Here is a 21,073-nt window from a genome sequence, read left to right as displayed (position 1 = left end):
ATTATTGTCAAGACTGCCAGTCATGTGCATTCTTTAATATATTAGGAAGACCAGAGGATGATTTTTTTGTGAGGACCAGTCCTAGGAATTCCAGTGACTATCGTGCTGAGCAGACTCATGATTTCTGAGGAAATGACACTAGTTTACTTTGTAAAGGGTTTTATTCAGGTATTTATTAAGACAAATTTTTGAGTGGCTTCTCAAATTGGCATATAATGCAACATGAATTAAGTCAACAGGTTCTTGGTATGAAGCACAGATCTAGCAGAACAGCCTGGGCAGTGACAGTGGTTGTTCCTGGTGGACAGGAAGATCCCCATGAATCACAGTGCGTTCCATGCTGTTGGCACAGGAGCCTGCAGCTGATGATTTACCAAACAGTTTTTGGAAGTTGTGCTGGTTTTGTTTTTCATGTGTCATCATGATTCCCCTTAGTGTTTTTTCTAGAAGTAGTGTTTTTGCTAGAGCAACAGATGCTGTTTGGTACAGTTTGGAAAGCATGGCCCTTTGCAGCCCCCACTGCTCAGCCAGAGCAGCTGTCTCTGCCAGGCACTTTGAGCTGCCAGTGCAGTGTTGCCAGCCGTGTCCGGGCGTTGGTGTCTGACCCTGCTGTTCCTCTGCACAGAGTAGACAATGTCCAAGGTGTTGCCACCGGTTTGTTGGTTGGTCCCTGAAGGAGAGAGGAGCCTCTGGTCCTGTCTGTGTAACAGCAACATACGTATGGCCCCTGAGGATAGCATTTTGAAAGGCACATGCTCATAAATTTAACTTTTCATCTCAAGAAGGAAGCTATTATGCAATTGAAGAGCAGGCAGGGAAAAAAAGAACTGAGAGCACAGCCTACGTGTGGTATTCAAGAGGATGTCAGTTGGGCCACTGTAAGCAGTTTTCATGGCTTTCAACAGACAGTTATTGATTCTGTGGCAAAGATTCAGAACCTGAAAACTCTCCATATGTCACCTGATTACATTAAATAGGCTTTCACGACATTCCCATTTGGTAAACATCTGTAATTTGGCTCCCGCTTACAGTGGCTTGGTAAGAGGTGCAGGGAAAATGTTTGCTGTAGTTGGAATATAAGTCTTAGTTGGCTTTCTTCCCCTTCTCTATCTGACTAGAATGTGGCTTTTTTTGCAGTTGTGAATCCTGTCTTGCAGTAAAGAGGAAAAGTTTTAAGTTGCATTGCATCCAGCACCCTGCCATCCTGATTCACAGCAAGTGGTTCAAAGGCAGATGCTTCCATCAGGTTGTTGCCAGGTGTTCACAGCACTCCTGCACTTTCCCTTCCCTCCACTCACTAACATTGCCAGTGCCACTGAAGTCTAGCCAGACCCCTCTGTTCAGCTATACTCATTTATGCATGGAGTTTTTAAACTATTGCCAGCTTTTATGTGAGGGGTTAAGCTACACATTCTTTTCAGCAGGGAAGTGGCATCCAACCTGAGCTGGAAAGCAGCACTCGGATTGAGTCAAGTATTTTCCCCAGGGAAAAACTGAGTGGCTTGCACACTCAGCTGCTCTGAAAGAGGCTCTTCCCTTCCATTCCCACCCATATTTTCCAGCTCTGGCCATCTATCTGGGAGGAGTGACCCATTGTCAAACATTAGCCACAATTCTAGTCCTGGAATAAATGCTTCATCTTGGACACTCTAGTAACTGGGGTGGAACCAGTCTTTGAATGTTGTATCATCCTGTCCTCTAGAGCAGTATGTTTCTAGGAACTGCGGTATCGTAATGGAAGGCACTCCTTTCTGTGTACTTTGGGAAGGTGTTTCCTTCACTCCTCATCTCCTGAGTCATACAAAGCCCATGCTGTGCAGAAAGGTGAAATGACATATTTTCCTCTGGAAAATTATAGGAATATCAGGCCACTCAGTTTTAGTAGTTTCAGGAGGATGTAAGCAGTACTGATACCTTTCAAATTTTGTATTTTGATGTATCTAGTAATTTGGAATTGTAGATAGGTTTGTCTTGATCAATTTTTTGTGTCAATTACTGAACTCATTAGACAGTTATGACCTGAGATCATGAGTCCTTGCTCTTATGATTTGTGTGGCTGCTTCCATATTCTAAATGTAGTTTGGATACCTGGAGCTTGATAAGCTTGTGACAAGTACTGACCCTCCCTTAAATTGAGCCAGGAGGGAGAGGGATGGTACAAATTTATAGGTAGGATGGGATTTACACTAACCTAGTGGAACACAGGTCTGCTCAAGCCTCTGCTGTTGCTAGTAAACTTGTGTGTATTAATTTACATATATACATATATAATCATTTATAAAATATATATGAGGACACATGGATGTCAAGCAAGAAATACTGAAGGATGTTCCTGCATCAAATTGCTCTTAACACACATAACATGATGTGGTAGTTGCTTGGTGTTGTGTAGTTCCATTGAGGGCTGGAGAGAGGCTGGTAAACTGTGCACCAAGTTTCTTTCTTTCAAGAGAGTGCAAAGGAGAATAAGCTGAAAAATGTATCCCTTCATGTGATCCAAATCTTCATTGCAGTGAAGGATAACATTAGCACAAGGTGTTCTTTGGAGAGCTCCAAAGAGCCCTCCAGCTCTGACAGCTGTGTAGTAAAGGGGTACATCCAGAGGGATGTCCTGAGGAGACAGACCCTGCTCCTCTTGCTGGAGATTCAGCCACTCCTTCCTCGTGAAGTGCATGGATATGTAATGCATGTCAGTGAGAAGCTGAAAGTGGGGCTATGTATGTACAAGAGTAAAAGCCGTCATTGCACCCATACACACAGCTTTGGCATGGGAGAAATTAATTCCCTTTCCTGTTCCCAGGCTCCTCTGTCAGACCTGGGGGCTGGCTATATGTGAGGCACCTGAGAGCAGAGATAGGAAGATGCCTATGGAAAAGCTAGGTCTCACCTCACACAGGTTTTTTCTGTCCCAGCCCCAGCTGCTGGACTCTCCCAGGCTCTGAGGACAGACTGTTGATGTACACAGTATTTCCCTCATATGTTTTTGACCTTTGTCAAAGCTCAGATAAGAGCTTATGCCAAATGTAGCTTGGACTGGGTGGTGTCCGCAGTGACACATGGACATCACATCACCATGAACACAGAAAAGCCAAGTATGCTGATGATGAGTGTCTAGGAGAAGTGGGCTGGAAGGCACATTAGAACTACTGTATCCAACAGTACTGTGACTCAACTTTGTACTTTGCTGTTCTGTAGTCATGTTCTGTGTTACATGTCTCCATTTTATATGCCCCCACTGCCCGTTCACCAACTTTCCCACAAATGCCCTTTTCAACACGGAACGTGTTCTGTAAGGGTTTTAATAAAATTCCATTCCTTCATTCTCCTCAGGGCATACTCTGCACATGAGTCCAAAAGTAACTGTCAACCAGTAGCAAATGGGCATGTGGGCTCTAAGCAATCTCTGATGCTTCTCTAATTTATATTACTTTAAAGTAAGAAAAAATTACATAACTATATGTAGGTAATACCTTTCTTTTCCTACTGTTACATTTCTTGCATCTTGTGATATTTATTTTTGTCCATTTGTATGAAAGGTGTGTTGTTATGTATTAATGAAATTGCCTTTTTTGTAATCCACAATGTAGGAGAAAACAAAGGAACTTCAGAATTGTGGTAGACCATCTAAGCACCACTAAAGTACTTGTAATAATGAGGACAAAAATTCCACCTAAGGTATTTTCAAAAATGAGAGAACAAAGGAATTGTTTCCTTTAGGGTTACCTGTTATTTATTTCTCTGTAGGGCTGTGTGCTCTTTGTCTTGTTACAAGTTTTTGCCAAGTAACACAAATTTACAGTGGTTATACAGCATTTGCCAGTTATATATTCTTCTTGTCACTATGCATACTGAAGTGCACATCTGTCCATTTGGTACCATCATCCTCTTGCTGTAATTTAGTTTTTCTTCTTCCTCTTGACTTTACAAAAGCAAGCAAACAAGCAGGAAATGCCTGGGAAACTATGCCAGTTGCTTCAAATTTTAGAAACAGATTAATCTGCCTCCTATTTTTACCAGATGCATTTATTCTTTCCCTGCTTTTTTCTGAATTGCTCACGTGCTCCATGAAAATGACATGATCGTGGCTAGTTGGCTCTTTTGCTTCTCTTGCTTCTCCAGAATTCTGTAATGGATATGTCTGCCTTAAGGCTTGTGTAGGGAGGCAGAATGAAGAATGAAAGGAAGGAAGGCTATCTTTTCTGTGGAAGTAGAACTGTCTCCATTTTGGGTCAAATCTGAAAGACTGTTACAGTTTTGAGTGTGTTCAAATTTAAGGATTGCTGTGGGTCATTCCAGGCTGTATGTCTCATGTACTTAGATGCAATTCTGTACAGCTTTTGATTGACAGTATGAATGTTATATACACTATTCTCTTTAATTCATCTGGTGAGAGACTGGGATGCATAATGCCTCATATTTATCTTACTCATAACTACAAACATGCCTCCAGCTGGCTAGTCCACCTCCTGCACTGATTTCACCCGGACATTTGTTAAGAGTGGGGTCATAGTCCAGGTTTACAATTTATTTCCTCTTCAGTTATTTTCTTTGTTATCCTCATGCTGTAATTCTATTACAGAAAGAGATTTTCAAGACTGAATAGTATGTTTTTCTATGCTTCTCTCCTCTGATAGCAAGAATCAAGAAATTCTAAAGGAAGCAGCTGGTTGGGTTTTTAGCTCTGGAATGCCTAGAACTCACAGCTGTGACTTTTTCTTCATTTTTCCAAAATAAATAAAACATTCATTTTTAGTTAATACATTAAGAATCTAGTTGCATACCTTGTATGTATTCATGGCTCCCACAAACTTCTATGGGAAGCCTTGCTGTAGAAGAAATGAGGAATGGTCTTACCCAAATCCTTCTTCATTCACAATTTAAATGTTATTTTACCCAATATTCTCAAGTTGCTGGTGGCTTGACCTTGGAGTTCCTGTATTCCTATTATCAGCAATAAACTCCACAGGCTCATGAAGGTCAATGCTAGACTACATGTTTGTGGCCTTGCCTGCAGTGGATTTATTCACTAGTCACTGCAGTAGTAAAGATCTGAGGCTGAGCATTTGCTTTTGCACCATTGTAGTAATTAATGGATTTCTCAGTTAACAAATACATTTAAAAACTGAGACAGATCATGCAACTTAGGTCTAATTTCCAACAAATTTTGTGAAAGTTTGTGTTCTTTTTATGAACTGGTTGAAAATGTTTGAAAACTTGGGGGTTTTGTGAATTGTATGCTGTCTACTGACAGACCCAAAGAAAAGCCCACAGAGCAAAGACATGCCATGCTATTCCTGTTATCAGACCATTAGTGCTTTTTTTTAGCTTGGATTTCTTAGTTAGAGTTCCAGAGGGAAGATGTAACAACCTCTACACCTTCTCCCAACATCTTTGCCCCTTCAGTTCTTTCTGTGCTGTTGCAGCTTTGAGAAGCTTGCCCTGCCCCTGTGTCTGGAGAATTCACAGGAGTGGGGGTGCATGTTCCATGCTGCTCCCTCACCCTCCACTACATCCCTTTGCAATCATGAAATCTACATTAGGTACAGCAACAAAGTGGTTGCTCCGTAAATAGACATCCAGATGGTCTAAGGCAACTGTTTTGTGTTAGCCACTGCTTGTGCCTGGTGATTATGGATTAGTTACTATTAAATTTGCTAGGCTAGGAGTAGAATTATACAGCTGGTTACAGTATCCACATTAAGCTTCAAATGAACCTTAGCAATGGAAATCTTGCCTCTGGGCATGCCCTCTCCCTTCTTACAGCATAATTCTTGTCATTGTCACTATGCAGTATCTTTTTTGGGTTCTGTTGTTGAGTTGTTACTAAACAAAAGGACATTCTAGCTCTCCCTTCATTTGATTACACCTTCCTATTTTTTTTTGCAGACCAAGTTTGCCCCAGCTTGAAACCAAATTAGCTGTAACTCCCTCATTGAAAGCCAATATAGTTTTTAGGTGTAGTATGTCGTACACAAAGTTGGAATGTGTTAACTACTTCACAGATGTATCTTTTATTATACCCTATAGTTTAAAATTTCTTTTATTTTCTGAGACTTACATGAACCATTTCATTTTGTCAACATAGTGAAGACAGGCATGATATGTGTTTCTAAAAGAAGTTGACAGTCATAATTGCAGAAGTGAAAACAAACTTTAAACCTGTATTTTAAATCAGATGTTTTTGTTTGAAAACAGTAAAAAACCTTTATTGTCAGGAACAAGTTATATTCAGTTTTATAACTGGACCTTCACTTGGGTTCTCAGTTGACACAAATAATGAATTCCTTTTCACCACTTCAGTTTAAACGCTACCATGAGCTGTAAAAATGTGGTGCAAGACCGTTTACTGATACCTTTCTCCCTAAAGCAGGAAATCTACAGAAGGGAACAACATGTTTGTTTTTCTTGTTGTGTCACGGAAATAATACCAGCTACACTTATTGAGAGGAAAAATTGCTTTACCATAATAGATTAATTAATGGGGTCTTTCAGCAGCTTTTGTTAAATTGGTTTTATTTGCATGGCAACTCTTTCTGCCTCACGGACAACTTTGTGTCAGTAAGGCTGAACAGAGTGGAAGATAGGCCTTTCTGTGCAGTTTTAAGTGGGCAACTACAATAAATTTCCATATTACGAGCAGATTGTTGTGTAGGAAATGTAATGTTACAGATTGCTGAGAACCACATGTCAGCAAAAAATAAACAGGTAATTGAGAGTGAGCCTGTTGATAATGCAGATTCATCCAGGCTAAAAGCTCATACAGGATCTCAGCTGCTGGAAACATAAATCAATTCTCTCTCTCTCTCTTTCTCTCTTGAATTTTTATTGTGTTTAGGAGTGTGATAGAGACAGGTAACTATTGTTCTATTCTGAAAAATAACCTCTTGCTTCTGTTTCAGTTTGATGCTTCGACATCAAATTTGATGTTGACTACCATGCAGTTGGAAAACCCAGAGAGACATTTACCAGAATGCAGATTATTGTTGAAATTTATCATGTATGAGTTAGTGGTTCATTTTGTTTTCTAAAGCCACGGAAGTAATCCAGTTTGAATGCAAAACACTGGGTTTTGTGAAATTGTTAGAACTGCAAGCTCAGGGTTGGTTATAAAATTTTTTCTTTTTTTTTTTTTCAAGCAGTAAAATAAAATTTGGATCTTTTTCACATATATGTTTTCTCACAGAACTATATTGTAGCATGTTTTACAACAACTTATGTGCTTAGTCTTGATTTATTAAACTTTTTTTTTTTTTTTTGGTAAATGGTTAAAACTGTGGTCAGAGTTGACTCACCTTGAGTAGATTAGTTATCACTTGTGTTAATATTTAATGGTACGGTACCAGGCTGTACCCTGTTCCTTTCAGAACACTCCCATATTGTTTTGACAGATAATGCATGTCCTGCATTTATACCAGGGATCTGGGATGAAGTGTGCTGTGTGACCGCAAAGGTGCAGTGCATATGCTGTGTTTATCTCTATGTAGGGGCTGCCATGGATCCTAACAGCGCAAACATTCAGATTCCAAGAGCCTAATTCTGGTCTTACGGTGTTTAGCAAGAAATTAGAAATAAATTAGATTTTTTTAAAAAATAGATCATTCTAGTTAGTTATCTGTATTTCATTGTGAAAAATATGCTGAGCATTTGAAGCTGGCCTGATGTCAAGTGACTGTGGCAGACCTTAGGGTTCATGTTTTCTATTTTTCCTGTCTGTCCCTTAAGCTGCCTTTTCTACCATCTCCTCCTGTCACCAAGGCCAGAGATCAATTGCACCCCTGAGATGTGCTGCCTTCTGCAGCCACTTCCCCATGGCCATGACTCTGCCTCCTCAGCTGTCTCCTGGTCATCCCCCATGTCCCCATGCACAGCACCATCACCTCTGCAGGTGAGACACTCTGATGCAAGGAATGCTGCAGCAGGTGCCTCTGTTCTACAGAAACAGGGATCTGAAAAGATACCACGACTATACACAGATTCATCCTCTCTGGCACTTTGTTAAGACTCTCCCTGCTCCCTTTGTTGTGCTTTGGTACTTCACCAAGAGGACAGAAAGCACATTTTTGGTACTGAGGAGTGCCTTGGCTGCTCCAGACTGCAAGGCTCCTGTCCATAGCCCAGGCAGCAGAGCTGGGCCTCCTTGTGGCTGGGGGCACAGCAGTGTCCACCTGAGCTTCCACCAGCACCCAGGGGAGCAGGCATGGTGCTGGCTCCTTGACAGCTATGCCACTGCCCTTTGCAGATGGGCTGATCTGGCTGAACACAAGTGGTTTGTAAATTTGTAATTTGTAATTTCCACCACTGGGCTAGTTTTCATCCTCATTAGTTCTCTGATCCAGTCCAAATAGGACCACAGGAATGCTAGGACCAATATCAGGGAATGAGTGTGAAGAATACAGGGAGTTTACTGTTGGGGGCTGCACTGGTGGGCTGGGTTGCATCCAGCTGTTATTGACAAGAGAAGTCCCTGGTTAGATTAAGTGCAAATAGTTTGATTAAGCTCTTTTTGAGGTGTCTCTCTGTTTCAGTTTTCCCTCTTGGACTTCTAGTGGTCTGGAGTGATTTTAGGACTCCAGAATTAACTTACTGTTTTAATAGTGTTTCTTTTCAAGTTCAATGTGTAGGATATTGCTATATGTTTGTCAACTTCTTGGTAGCCAATTCTCACACCATTTAGAGGAGCTGCACACTGCAACAGCTGGGAATAACACTACCTTTCTAGAGTGGGGATTAAAATTATTTTTTAACTGGTGAATATGTTTCAAAACTTTAATATACTTTTACAACCTGGTTGTAGTAAAGTAAGTTCTTTTAGATCATCACCAATATGTGTCATAATTGCACTCCAGGTTGCACTTAAGTGGCACGTCAGGATTCTCCTTGGTTCTTCTGATGGTTGTTGCTATATGATCTTGCACAAGGGCTTCAGCTCTTGTCACACTCTAGCCTTTTTTGAGTAAAGTTATTGTATACTCTTGAAATATACATATCAATACTAGCTCAAAACTACCTGACTTGCTACATGAATTGTCATCTTAATACAATGAGGTCTTTATTCCCAGCTTCATATTTGTATTTTGCTGTTTTTACTGACTTATTAGTCTCTTTAATTACAACGTAGAGCTCATCCTGTGAATTTGACAACAGCTTTGAAAGTGCTAAGCCCTTTTATATGTTCTTTTGCATGGGATAAAATTGCCTTTTTTCTAACATTGAACAGCAGAAGAAGCTCTGGCTGAATAGCTGTTTCAGAGCCATGTTTATGCTCACAGGTAGAAACAGTTTCTCCCAGACACAGCAGATATGCACTTTGATTTTGTCAAAACTCCTGGCTTTTTTTAGTTTTTGTCTGTCTTTAAATAAAAGTCACTGAGGGACATGGGTTTTTCTATTTCTGATTTCTATGTAAGCAACAGAGTAAGTTACCTGAATTTCAAGATGCTGAAAGCCACAATACACTAGTTGAAATCCCCTTGGGGTTTGATGTGTAAACTGCAACCAATTTGCAGCACAAACAACAATTCAGCAGGAACGTACAAGTTGCGTGTCTTTCCAGGAAACACATAGCCCTCATGCAGAGATCTTCCTCTGCAATTAGTGGTGTTAGTAACTTGGTGCTTAGCCTGGCTCTGTGTTCCTTCACTGTTTCTTTGCAGTCCCTGTGCTGTGCTGCTTATGCAGGAGCATTCGGTTTCCTCCCTGAAAACAATGCCCTTTTTGCCTGATGCTCTTTGGGTGCTCAGGTGGTGACTTTCTGTCTGAAACTTTGACTTGACAGATGGCAGATACATCTGCTGTGCTTTCTCCCTTGTGCAGCCTGTGGAAATCACTGAGGAATTCCCAGGCCTGTTCATCCGTGTTATGCTGGAAGCAACCACTAAGAATGTACTGTGCTTTCTAGATTTAAATGGTGAGAAATTTGCTGCTGAACTTGATGGTGTGTACTGAGTGGGTATTTTCCCCATGTTCCACTTGAAAACAGGAAATCTTCTGAATAGTGCTGGTAGACCATAGAAATGATACTTCCTTAGTGGTGGCGCATATAGGTCATATCTGTAATGATGTGGAAACAGGTGTTTTCAGAACTTCTGTTAGTCTTTAAAAAGTAACAAATATGTGAGTTTTAAGACAAAGGCTTTTAAAAAAGTGATCTCTGTTTTCTTGACTGTTCTAAGCATTATCCCTGATAACAGGCATTTCTGCTAAATGCATAGCAATTATTACAATGTAGTAAGAATATTAGGAAAAAACACAAAAAAATAAAGACCAATATGTTTAGTTCTACATAATATTCTAGTGCATTTGATACACACAGAATTTGTTCCCAAGTTATTTTTCAGTTGGAATGCTTCTACCCAAAAGGTGTAGATATGATTGAATGTCTAGGTATGCCTCGTAAGGACTATACTTAGAAAAGCAGAGTTGCATTTTTAAACTATTTATTAGATATTTATTTCTGATTAGATATTTCAGTTTTGCCTACTTATACTTCCTAATATTCCTCATACTTCTGAAAACTTGTTCATTTCTCTTTTATAGTGAGGCTATATACTGATAGTTGGGTTGCATAATGAGTAGGAAAAGGGAAGGCTTTTATTAGAAATTATGAGCTGCATTTTTTCAGCAGGGAGGTCAGCATACTCTGCACACCTGCCTCTTAGACGCAGTACCTTGTAACACCAAGGTGAGCATTCCATCTAATCTGGGGCTTGCAGGAAAAAGCTCTTAGTCATTTGTTCAGTGGCACACACATTGCCTATTAAGAGGTATTTTTAGAAAGAAGCAGAAGTCCACAGCATGGCTCACAGGGACTATTTTGAAATACCTGGCTACATCCACACCCATGCTTGTAGCCTTTACTTGAGGAAACTTTTTAATTACATCCATGACAGTTGTGTCCAGGTTGAGCAACAGAGGACAGACTTAAACATAATGGGCTACCTGTTGGGCAAGTGAATAGACTATTTTCAAAGAGGGAACATTCATGTGCTCAGCAGTACTAAAACCAAAACATCCAGGTACATAGCATCTTTGAAAGCAGACATAAAACTTCACAAGATTTTCATAGACTTAGCAAGATAATTTGGGTTAGCTTGAGATCAGGATGATGTATGCTGGAAGAGGAATGGAAGTGCTTGATCTATCATGACATGGTTTGTAGTGACACCTGCAAAGGCACCTCAGAACTGACACTAATTTCCAGCAGGTGTGGGGATAACGGTCTCAGAGCCTTGCGGCAGGGAGAGGGAATTCCTTCCATTGGGATGGATTTAGCTGGCTGCTTGAGTTTGTTGTTGGTCAGGAGGAGTGGGTCATGCCTTGATCCTGTCAAAGAAAAGAGGTAGATTCTGGAGGCTGGGGCAAATCAGTGTGTGCAGAGGCACATTTTTAAAGCGGAGTGAACATCACTGCTTTTACAGTACAGATATAGGAAAAGTTGGGATGCTCAGTTCTTGACAACAGATCATTAAAATGCCTAATGAGGAAAGTCACAGGCCTTCCTCAGCCTGAGGGCTTACTAGACCACATCTTTTTGTCAAACACCTTATCAGTATGCAGGTCGTGCTGGCTGTGCTGCCTTCTTGTGTGCCATCCCAAGTAGCAAAAGGTTTTGAGAGGCACCCAGTACAGCAGAGCAGCAGCAACCCAAGGGGGCTGTGTCCCAGAGCTCAGGACTAGAGTAACAGTTTTCCCACAAAGTAAAAGTTCAGGTGTGAGTATATTTGGCAGGATTTACAGGGCACCTTGCTTCCACCGATGTCCTCTTGTGAGCAAGCAGACTGGCACTCCAGGCTTTTCTCTTTGACAGGTTGTTTAGAGATCATACGCTGAAGGTAAAAAAGGGCTTTTCATAACTTTACATATTTCTCATAAACAGTTTTGACTGTTACATATAAGCAAATTTCAAGTGCGTTATGAAAACCACCCTTCTGTAACTCATCTGCAAGTGAAATCTATTCTGTGTGAAGGAACAAGATTTCCCCTCGTGTAGCAATAAAGACAGTATTAGAAGTTTCTTACATTGGATTGGGCAAATTGGGTTGCTACTGCAGAACGCTGTGCTAATTCATAATGCTTATATCTTATTCTAAAAGATTGATTTAGAGAAGTGGGGAAAGACTACCTTGCTTTTGGTAGTTTGTATTATGAAGAAATACATTCATTCTGCTGGTTTTAATATAAATTTCTAATAATGGGGGTTTTTTTGTTTGTTTGTTTTGTTTAAAGCAGGAAGAAAAAGCTTTTTTCCCTCCCTGTAGTGTGAATGTTTGGGAAATGCCTCCAAATGGAGAAAGAATCATAGCTTTGACTCTAAACATTTTGGAGAGTTCTAATGTTAAAAGTATGTCTTTTATACCCAGTAAAAAATTTCAGAGGCATGTATTTGGTTTTCAAGTCTGATCAACTCTGAAAGTATGACTCAGACACAGAAGAATGAATCCATAAAATTTTTCAGCCACTTGCAGTTCAAAAGAATTATTCCTTGACACAGGTGAAAGGCAAGGCTCCGGATCAAGTGAACTGTACAATTAATAGTTTTCTACTTCTAATCGAAGTGTGATTTTATTGAAGAGAGGTTCTTAGTATGAGACCATTTTGAATTCTGTGTTGAAAATATTATGTTTTGCAAGCTACAAAATAAACTTTGAAGAAAATTTCCAGTATGATTTAACTGATTTTTATAAAAAACTTAATACCTTTTCAGAATTTCTCATTGCTAACTACTGCACAATGCTGTGAGCAATATGATGAAATTAGTACCTTGAGTTGTGTGAATAATGTCTGGATACAAAGTGCATTTTACTGCTCTTTACTGTGCAGGAACATGGGCCATGTTACAACGTGTGGTAAATCTATTGCAATTGTAGCTTTGCTGCTGTTGCTTTCAGATGCTGAGGCTGTGGAACTCGGACTTCACTCAGTCTGTGCTGACCGACAAGACACCTAGAAAAACAGCCTGCCCAGCTCTGATGCTAAGGGGTGTTCTCAGCTGATTACCTTTTAGAGATATTTTCTCTTCCCTTGCATACTCTGTAGTGTGAGGAAGAAATCTGTCATTGGAGGTTTTAACCATATCTGTACATATGATGGTTATCAGACTTCCCTCAAAAGTATTTCAAGTATGTCGCCGTTAAATAATTTGGCTAAAAAAGTTATTCGTTTTTATAACATTAGTCCTGGGATTTCTATAACATTAGTCCATGTGCTATTTAAAAAATTAAAAGTAGTTAGAAAAAAGAAAATAACTATTATTAAAGTAGTAAAGCAGTAAAGACCTATTAGAAACGAGTAATCTGTGGATTGTAAATCAGCTAAAAAGTAAAGAAAGGGAAGAGATGCACTGATATCTTAACCTAATTTTAAGCAAAAGTTTGAAAGTGTTCAATTAAAAAAATTATTGTTTAACGACTGCATGATATTTTCCTCTTGCCTAACTGTAACAAAAAATTTTGCTTGGATGGTCAGAGAATAGTAAAAATGAGAGAGTTGGTTTAAACCTTAGATCTCAGTCATCATGATCAGAGAAGTAAATGAATGCTATGGCACAGCTTGGAGCTTCTAAGCCTCTGTACCTTTGGGTGTTGGTAGCTCTTGGCAGCTGTTTTGTCCAGACCTGGTCTCTGTCACATGGGGCAGCACATGCAGTACCAGCAGCATCCCAGCCAACCTTTCTTCCCTGGGTGGAGGGGAAAAGAGGGAGACTGTCTGCAGACAAAGAGGACTGCAGCTCTCCCAAGAGCTCCTCTGCTATCTGTGGCAGATGTCCAGGCCTGGAGTTTCTGTTCCCAACTGAGAGCTCAGCATGGCAGGAGCTGCACCAGTGTGTGTGGAGCAGAGCATAGAGGAAGGACCCTACAGTGAAGCTCTCCAAACACCCACCATGCCATTCTGCTTCCCAATGAGCTGGCTGTCAGCAGTGATCTTTCTATTTCAGGGTTTTGTTTCATTAGTGTTTTTGAAGGGCAGAAATGAAATATTGGAGGCTGATGGGGTTTGCAGTCAGATTAAATTCATTAAGGTCCATGCTTAGTAAGATCTTGTAGCTAAAAATCATCTTCATGCTTTGCATAATGACAGTTTTATAAAAGGAACGGAAGAAAATCCATGAGTACAGTGATTACTTATGCAGAGGTAGGAATTACCATGTGTGTAAGTAACAGGCTGTGTTAGTCTGGGTTTGTGTACTTTAGATAGATGTGTTTAGTTTAATTTATTGTCAGGATTGTATTTGAACCTAACCAATTATTAGTTATAAAGTTGAAATGTCTTATGGATATAGGCATTATATAGGTATTGGAGGACTTTGACTCCATACAACTATTAGAGGACCTTGGCTCCATGTAGTATTTTGTCCTTCGTATGATAACACCTATCATTTCCAAGTGTCTATCTAAACCTTGGTGTGTCTCAATTGTTTCAGATTATCATAGAAGTATGGGATCAGTTTATTAAAGCCCTCTGGGACTATTGAGTCCAATGATTCCCCCAGCACTGCCAAGGCCACCCTAAACATTGTACCCAAGTGCCACATCTACACATCTTTTTAATCCCTCTGGGGATGGGGGCTCCACCATAGGGCTGGACAAACCTTTTGGCAAAGAAATTTTTCCAAATATCTCATCTAAACCTCCCTTGGCACAACATGAGGCTGCCTCCTATGGCTTATACTACCCATCTGGAATTGCTCTCCTTAAAGTTCTCCAGTGCTGTACTAGTGTGAGGCATCTAGCCTAATACAGTCCTTTGCTTTAAGAAAGTGAGTATGGATTAGGATCCTATTTTTGTCATTTGCCTGTATGAATATATCCTTTGGTTCCAGTAGGACAGTTCACAATACAGACGGAAGTTTTGTCTTATAGGTATAGAGTAGTTAATTTTTAACTAAGTCAGAACTTTCATGCATGCTAAGTTTTATTTTCTGTGTTTCAAGCAGCAGGAAATCTAGCTCTGAAAATGTATTGCCATTAGAATTGAGATTAATTACTTTACTGTGGTGGATCCTTGAGCTAATGTCTTGAGGCCTGCTCTCTATTCAAATGCAGCTGCATGGGCTTTGGAACAGGACTGGTTCCAGATAGCTAGGAACTTAGACCACAAGTGAGAAAGTACTTACCAATAAAATATGTTCTAGTGTCTGTGAAGACTGTTTGAGAAGATGATCAGAAGACTATACTACTCTTACATGACAGGAGAGTTAATTGTCAAAATTTTAAAAATATGTATTTTCTATTAATGTTAAGCTCTGCATGACTAAAGGAACTAATTTTTGTTTCACACAAAGCCTTCTTAATGCAAAAGGAGAACAGGAATGGAGTTCCAGCCTCTTCTGCCTGTTTTCTCATTCTGCAGAGAAGATGTGAAATTCCAGGAGAGGACAGACTGTCAGATGTCTATTGGCTGAGTCCAAGAGGTGAGGGTGTTGCACACCTTCACTAGCCTCAGCAGATCAGCCTTTTGTCTACAGTTCACAGTCTAAGTTCAGCCTTGTGCCATAATTCCATGCAGAACTATGCAAATGCAATGTTGGTGTAGTTACTGTTGAAGTGCTGTGGCCATAGCTGAGCCTTTTTTCTTTAAGGCAAGGAAAGATAGAAGTATCTCTCATGACTTCTAAGGTACTGGGACCCCTTATCATTAAGATAAAGTGACTCCATTAGCAGTGCAAAGTTATATCACCCTGACAACTGTGTACCCTCTAACCAATGGTCATTACTTTTCTTTTTCCTTTTTGTAAGTATAATTTACAATGTTAAGGATGATCTTTGAGATCTTTGCAAGATGAGCTTGTAAATTTTAGGTCTTCATTTTATTTTCACGGAAAAGTAGAAATGTCTTATGTTTTTCAGTTTACTGTTTTGTAATCTTAAATAATTAAAAACAAAATCCAGATTCTGTCTTGGCAACATTCATTCATTCATGATTCTAGTGTTATCAGGATTGAGTTACTAGCAATAAAATTTACTAGAACCTTTTGTTAACATTACTTAGGAATGTACTGTTCAGACACTTGTCGTGGTTTGTGGCAAGCACGTTTCTCTCTCTCTCAGGATTTTTTATTGAGGTGCACAGAGAGAAATGAAAGAGAAAACAATTTCTATTTCTGCTCCATGTTTTTCTCTTGTGGAATGTGTTTGGAGAATTGTTTACCTGGAGTGAGTGCTTGGTTGGATCATGGTGGATTGTTTGGGCCTGAGAGCCAATCGGATCCACCTGTGTCTGGGCTCTGGAGAACAGGGTCACGAGTTGTGAGTTAGTTAGAGATGATAATTAGAGAAAGTAGCATGTAGTATTTAGTATCCTCTTTTATATAGCATATTAATGTATTATAACATAATTATAATAAAGCAATCATTCAGCCTTCTGAAATGGAATTAGACATCATCATTCTTCCCACTGGGTTCGCCGACATCTACAACAGTGGTTTAACCCAGCCAGCACAGAGCTGCTTGCTGACTCTGCCCTTGATGGGATAGGGAGACAGTTAGAGGGTTAATAGTGACAAAACTGGTGGGTTGAGATAAGAAGAGTTTAATAATTAAAATAATAATAATAAATTGTAATGAAAATTGACTGTAAACTAATTTCTGTTGGGATAATATTTTTATTCTTTGCACATTAATCATAGGCTGGATTAATCAGCAACCTACTTTAAAACTCTGCATATGAAGAATGCTGTAATGGCTTTGTAATTGTAATGATTTCACAGGACGCATCTTAATTTTCCTTGAGCCCTTTGTATGTCTCTAAGTAGTGCTCCTTTAGTAACTCTATGTCTTCATCTTAGAGCAGAGTGTAATTTATCAAAAAAATCCTGTGAGTCAATGGAGTATAACACATAAAAACCCAGGATGTTTTGCCTGACAGGCAAGTACTATTGTTGACATGGTTGCAGTTTCCTCTGCCTGATGGTGCCTGCCTTTTTGGAGGGAAATTCCATCTGATTCAGTGCAGATGCTGGGGAAGGACTGTGGTATTTTGATTTTTGAGGGTTTTTTTCTCCTCAGCTTTAGAGGAAACTTCCAGTTTGTTTTGTTTCCTTTGTCTTTGTGCTTATGGAGAGCAGAGAGCAAGACTACTTTTCTGTAAAAGACGGAAGTTGGTTTATTTTCTTTTTAAACTTAACATTTATAAGTCTTTTCTTGGAAGAACTCTCTTTTCAAGCTAACACCTGAACCAAATCCCACTTGTCCTGTCAAAGCCTCAAGGTTTGACTTGGTGGGCATGATGCCTTAGTTCAGTTCCTCTTCCTGTAAGAGTGGCTTGTGCCTGGCTCCTGTGCCACCAGGAGCTGTTACTGAGCATCATGGTCTTCCACCAAAGGCAAATGACTCTCACCTGAAGACAGTATTTCAGGTGCTATTGTAGGAGACTTGAGAGCTAGAGGTCACTGAAGGCAAAGACCCACGAATGGGCCCAGCAGAACCTGTTTGGTCACAGCCTGATTATCACTAGAGGGAGCTGGTGGAATTCTTGGGGTGTTCCATCTTCTGAGCACTGGCAGAAAGTCCCATGGGCAGGATCTGACCCCTGGGAGTCAGAGGAGATGGCTGCAGGACAGAATGCTGCTCTGGAATGAACACATCTGTATTTCTGCAGCACTAAATTCCATGTTTTTGTACAAAATGACACAACTACCTTTAGCTGTAATTATGGTACAAAGGGATAGAAAAGTCCTCATTCAGGAAATTAGTATTTCTCCATCCTCCAAGCCAATTGCAGTTCATTAGAATGGCACCACATCTGTGAGTTTGAAAACCCTTGTGAATGGAGAAGCTGCAGTAGAGTGCTGTATCTAGTACCACATGGTAGACACTTTTTGTAAATTTACAGAGCATACAGTCTCAGTTGTGTTGTTCCAGTATGTTACCTTAAAAAAAGACTAAGAATTAATTAAATCATAATCAGCATTAAATGTTATTTTCTTCTGCTTTTCTCCCTTAAATGTTGCTTAGATGAAAAAGGACCCTCTGTAGACTACTTTGGTTTTTAATCATGGTTTTTAATTGGTTCTTTCAATTGTTTTTTAATATATTTTTAAAATAATGTTTTGGGGGTTTTCCTAAAAATTCCATCCTACTAAAAATGAGTGCTACCCTTGTATAACATTTTTGAGACCCCTTGGAGGAGCATGACCATTAAATATTTGGCTTTATCATTGACAGCCATTTTAAGGAACATCTTGTAGCAAAGATTCTGTGTGCTGAATGTATATTGTTAAATGGATTTCAGAATTCCGATTTGAATGATGATAGCAAAGATTGATGGAAGGGGTGGGATTGCAGTTTAGGAAATCATCTTTTAAGAGTCTTGTGGTCATGTCTGATTTGCTTTTCTGATTGTGATGTCTGATTCAACTGCTACTGATGCTGAAAGATATGCAAGTAAAGACAACATGCTGGAATATCAATCATGCTAATGTGAAAGACATGTTAAATTTAAGCATTCATTTCCCATCTTGCTGCTATGGAATCAATATGTAGACTGTTCCCAGCCAAAGCAACAGTTGTGGGATTGCTCAGCAAGTATAATTAAAACATTTAATTGGCATGAGCTTACTAATGGCTAATTCCAGATGCAAGACTGCATGAGCAATGTATGAAGCATATGCTAAGGAAAAAAAAAAAAAAAACATAGGAAGGAAAATAATTTGGTACTTTTCAATCTTCTTTCCTTTTTTTTTGAGCTTACAGTTCTAAAATACATGGTATGATAGAGGTAGTCTTTTTGTTTGTTTTTTTTTTTTCTTCTGGATTTGAAGTTCTCTACCAACAGGATCGCTTTAGGAAAAACGCAAAGGTAATTAATGACTGACTTTTGCACCACAAGACCCAAAGCCATAACGCTGGTAATTTTTGTTCCATGTTTTCAACATCTGTTTTTTGTGGTTACTGCAGGGGAGGGGAGACATCAGTGACACACTGTGAGCCATAAGACCATCTGTTCCTTGTGCTGTGTTATGCAGACTTCGTATGCTAAGCTGATGCCAGTTTTCTGATCCATACAGCCATTACAAACACACAGTGTAGAAGAGAGGATGCTTACAGTACAGCGATGCTAATGACTCATGCTTGTTTAACTTTTGCAAGAACATCACACTTTTAGGGATAGACTAGAAATCTAAAATGCAAGCCTGTGTGTAAATAGTACAGTCCAAGGGAAACAAGCTTTTGCTGGCCATTTTGCAAGGCCAAGGTTTCACCTACAGGCTGTTGCAGAAATAGAAAAAGGATTTGTTTGTCCTATGTCCTACTTTTATCATAATAACATTGTTGGAAGAATTAATGAATGCAGGCTACAGCATGGTTTTTGTATGTCACCAGAAAACAGTGTTTGAAGTGGTTTATTTGATTGTGATATTGCAAGTCCAGGGTCAGTAATAGCTGTTCTTAAGTAAGGTTTATGGGTTCTTCTTTAAAGAGAGGGATTTCTGTACGCTCATTTAGTGGTAGCTCTGCCCTGATTGTAAGCTTTTCAGTCTCCAAACTGGTAGGTTAAATGGAAAAACTACTTTTGTTGCATAGTTGCTGACTCCTTCTTAGGTTAGCATTATTACTAATAAACGAAATGCTCTCTGTATGTGTCAGTGTGTGTTGTTGCATAGAAGTGTGAGCACTCACTCCAAGATGACTTCCATGTTTCAGATCAGTTTTCTGTCTCAAAGTGGTGACCGAGATAGCAAGCAAGCATGTGCATGTGTGTTACAGCTGTGTTGGGAGCAATTGCTCTCATAACAACAGGTAGTTGCTTGTGCCCATAAGTAGCTCATTAGTTCATCTGAGTTGTGATATAATTAATAAAAGTAATCTGGAGACTTTCTTCTGTCTGTGGCCAGGAAACCATAGGCATCAAGGGCTTCATGATGAGCAGTTTCCTCTTATGACTGTCCAGTTCGAGTTTGTTAACCAATGTATGCTTGAGAGGTGGTGAGGACAGTTACAGCTGCATCACAGTGTTTTTGTGGATGATTACTGGAAAACACAGCTAATGCATCATTTGGACATTGAGAAATGGATGGCAGCAGGGATGGGTCAAAGGGAGTTGGAGTTGTCCTAAGGTCACCAGGAGCTCTGTCTGCACAGCTGGCCAAGAGCCTGCCCTTAGTTTAGCCAACAGGTGACCACACATTCCCACTATGTTCCCAACAACTGTCTGAGCTAGCATTGGCCTCCATGAGCAGCAACCTATTAAACAGGAAAAGACCAAAGGAGAACAGCTTACAAGAGAATACAAATGGGAATTAATAACCTGTGTAAATACATATGTTGTGTTGCCCAGTCTTTCCAAATGAGTCTGGGAAGCCTGTGCCATTATTTCCTATGCTGTGTCTCACCTGAAAATGCCATACAGTTACCACATCCTGCCAGTGCTTCCATGAGAGTCACTTTCCCCCATTAACCTTTTTCTGATGGTGGGTGGGACCACCAAAAATTCTGCAAAGAAAAGTTATATCCTGGTTAGTCTTTCTGGTAGAACCTGTACCATAGGGTGTCCAAATGGCAGTGGCATTAGTGAAGCCCCCTTGATTCCTACCTGACTAGATCTTTTAATGTAAAAAAAAAAAGTATTTGCATCAAATACAATGTTTGTTTTGTTTCTTTCTTTCTTCACAGTTTTCAAGGTCATTGGAAGATGTTTTAAATATAGAATTGATTTTAAATACAGGGAGTTCTTGATGATGTATTTTTTCTTAATGAAGTTATTTAGAAAACCACTATTTAAGTCATAAATAGAACAAATTTACAAGTTTTCAAATATATGGTTAGGGCTAGGGTTTTATATCCGTGTCCCACAGGCAATATGTTGGTGTGGTTGTTGAGGTGGGGGGAAGGGTATTGGGTGGTGAGTTTTGGGGAAGGAGTGGTTTGAACTTTTTAGCCCAACAAAATAAAGGAAGTTTTCACTTGAGCGTCCGTCTTCTTCTGCAGAGGAAACTTGCAGAATAATGTTTAGGGTCGTTTTAGTCATTAGATGTGAAGCACACAATAATGGCCAGCCTATGTTTGTACAATTGGAGGATATTTCTCATAATGAAGGAAGTTTCCAAGGTCAGCATCTACAATACCCGGAGAAGTTA

The 21,073-nt window shown here is 39.7% G+C and overlaps 1 protein-coding gene across 1 annotated transcript in view; it reads left to right on the top strand.

Annotated features, from left to right (window-relative positions):
* TM4SF1 (transmembrane 4 L six family member 1) overlaps nucleotides 1-21,073 on the top strand; it is a 39,154-nt gene that overhangs the window by 11,755 nt on the left and 6,326 nt on the right. The gene's annotated exons all lie outside the window — the stretch shown is intronic.

Source organism: Vidua macroura, chromosome 10, assembly GCF_024509145.1.
Source record: "Vidua macroura isolate BioBank_ID:100142 chromosome 10, ASM2450914v1, whole genome shotgun sequence".
In the NCBI taxonomy this organism is placed as follows: domain Eukaryota; kingdom Metazoa; phylum Chordata; class Aves; order Passeriformes; family Viduidae; genus Vidua; species Vidua macroura.
The sequence above is the reverse complement of the archived record's forward strand: the minus strand, read 5'-3'. Positions and strand labels throughout refer to the sequence as shown.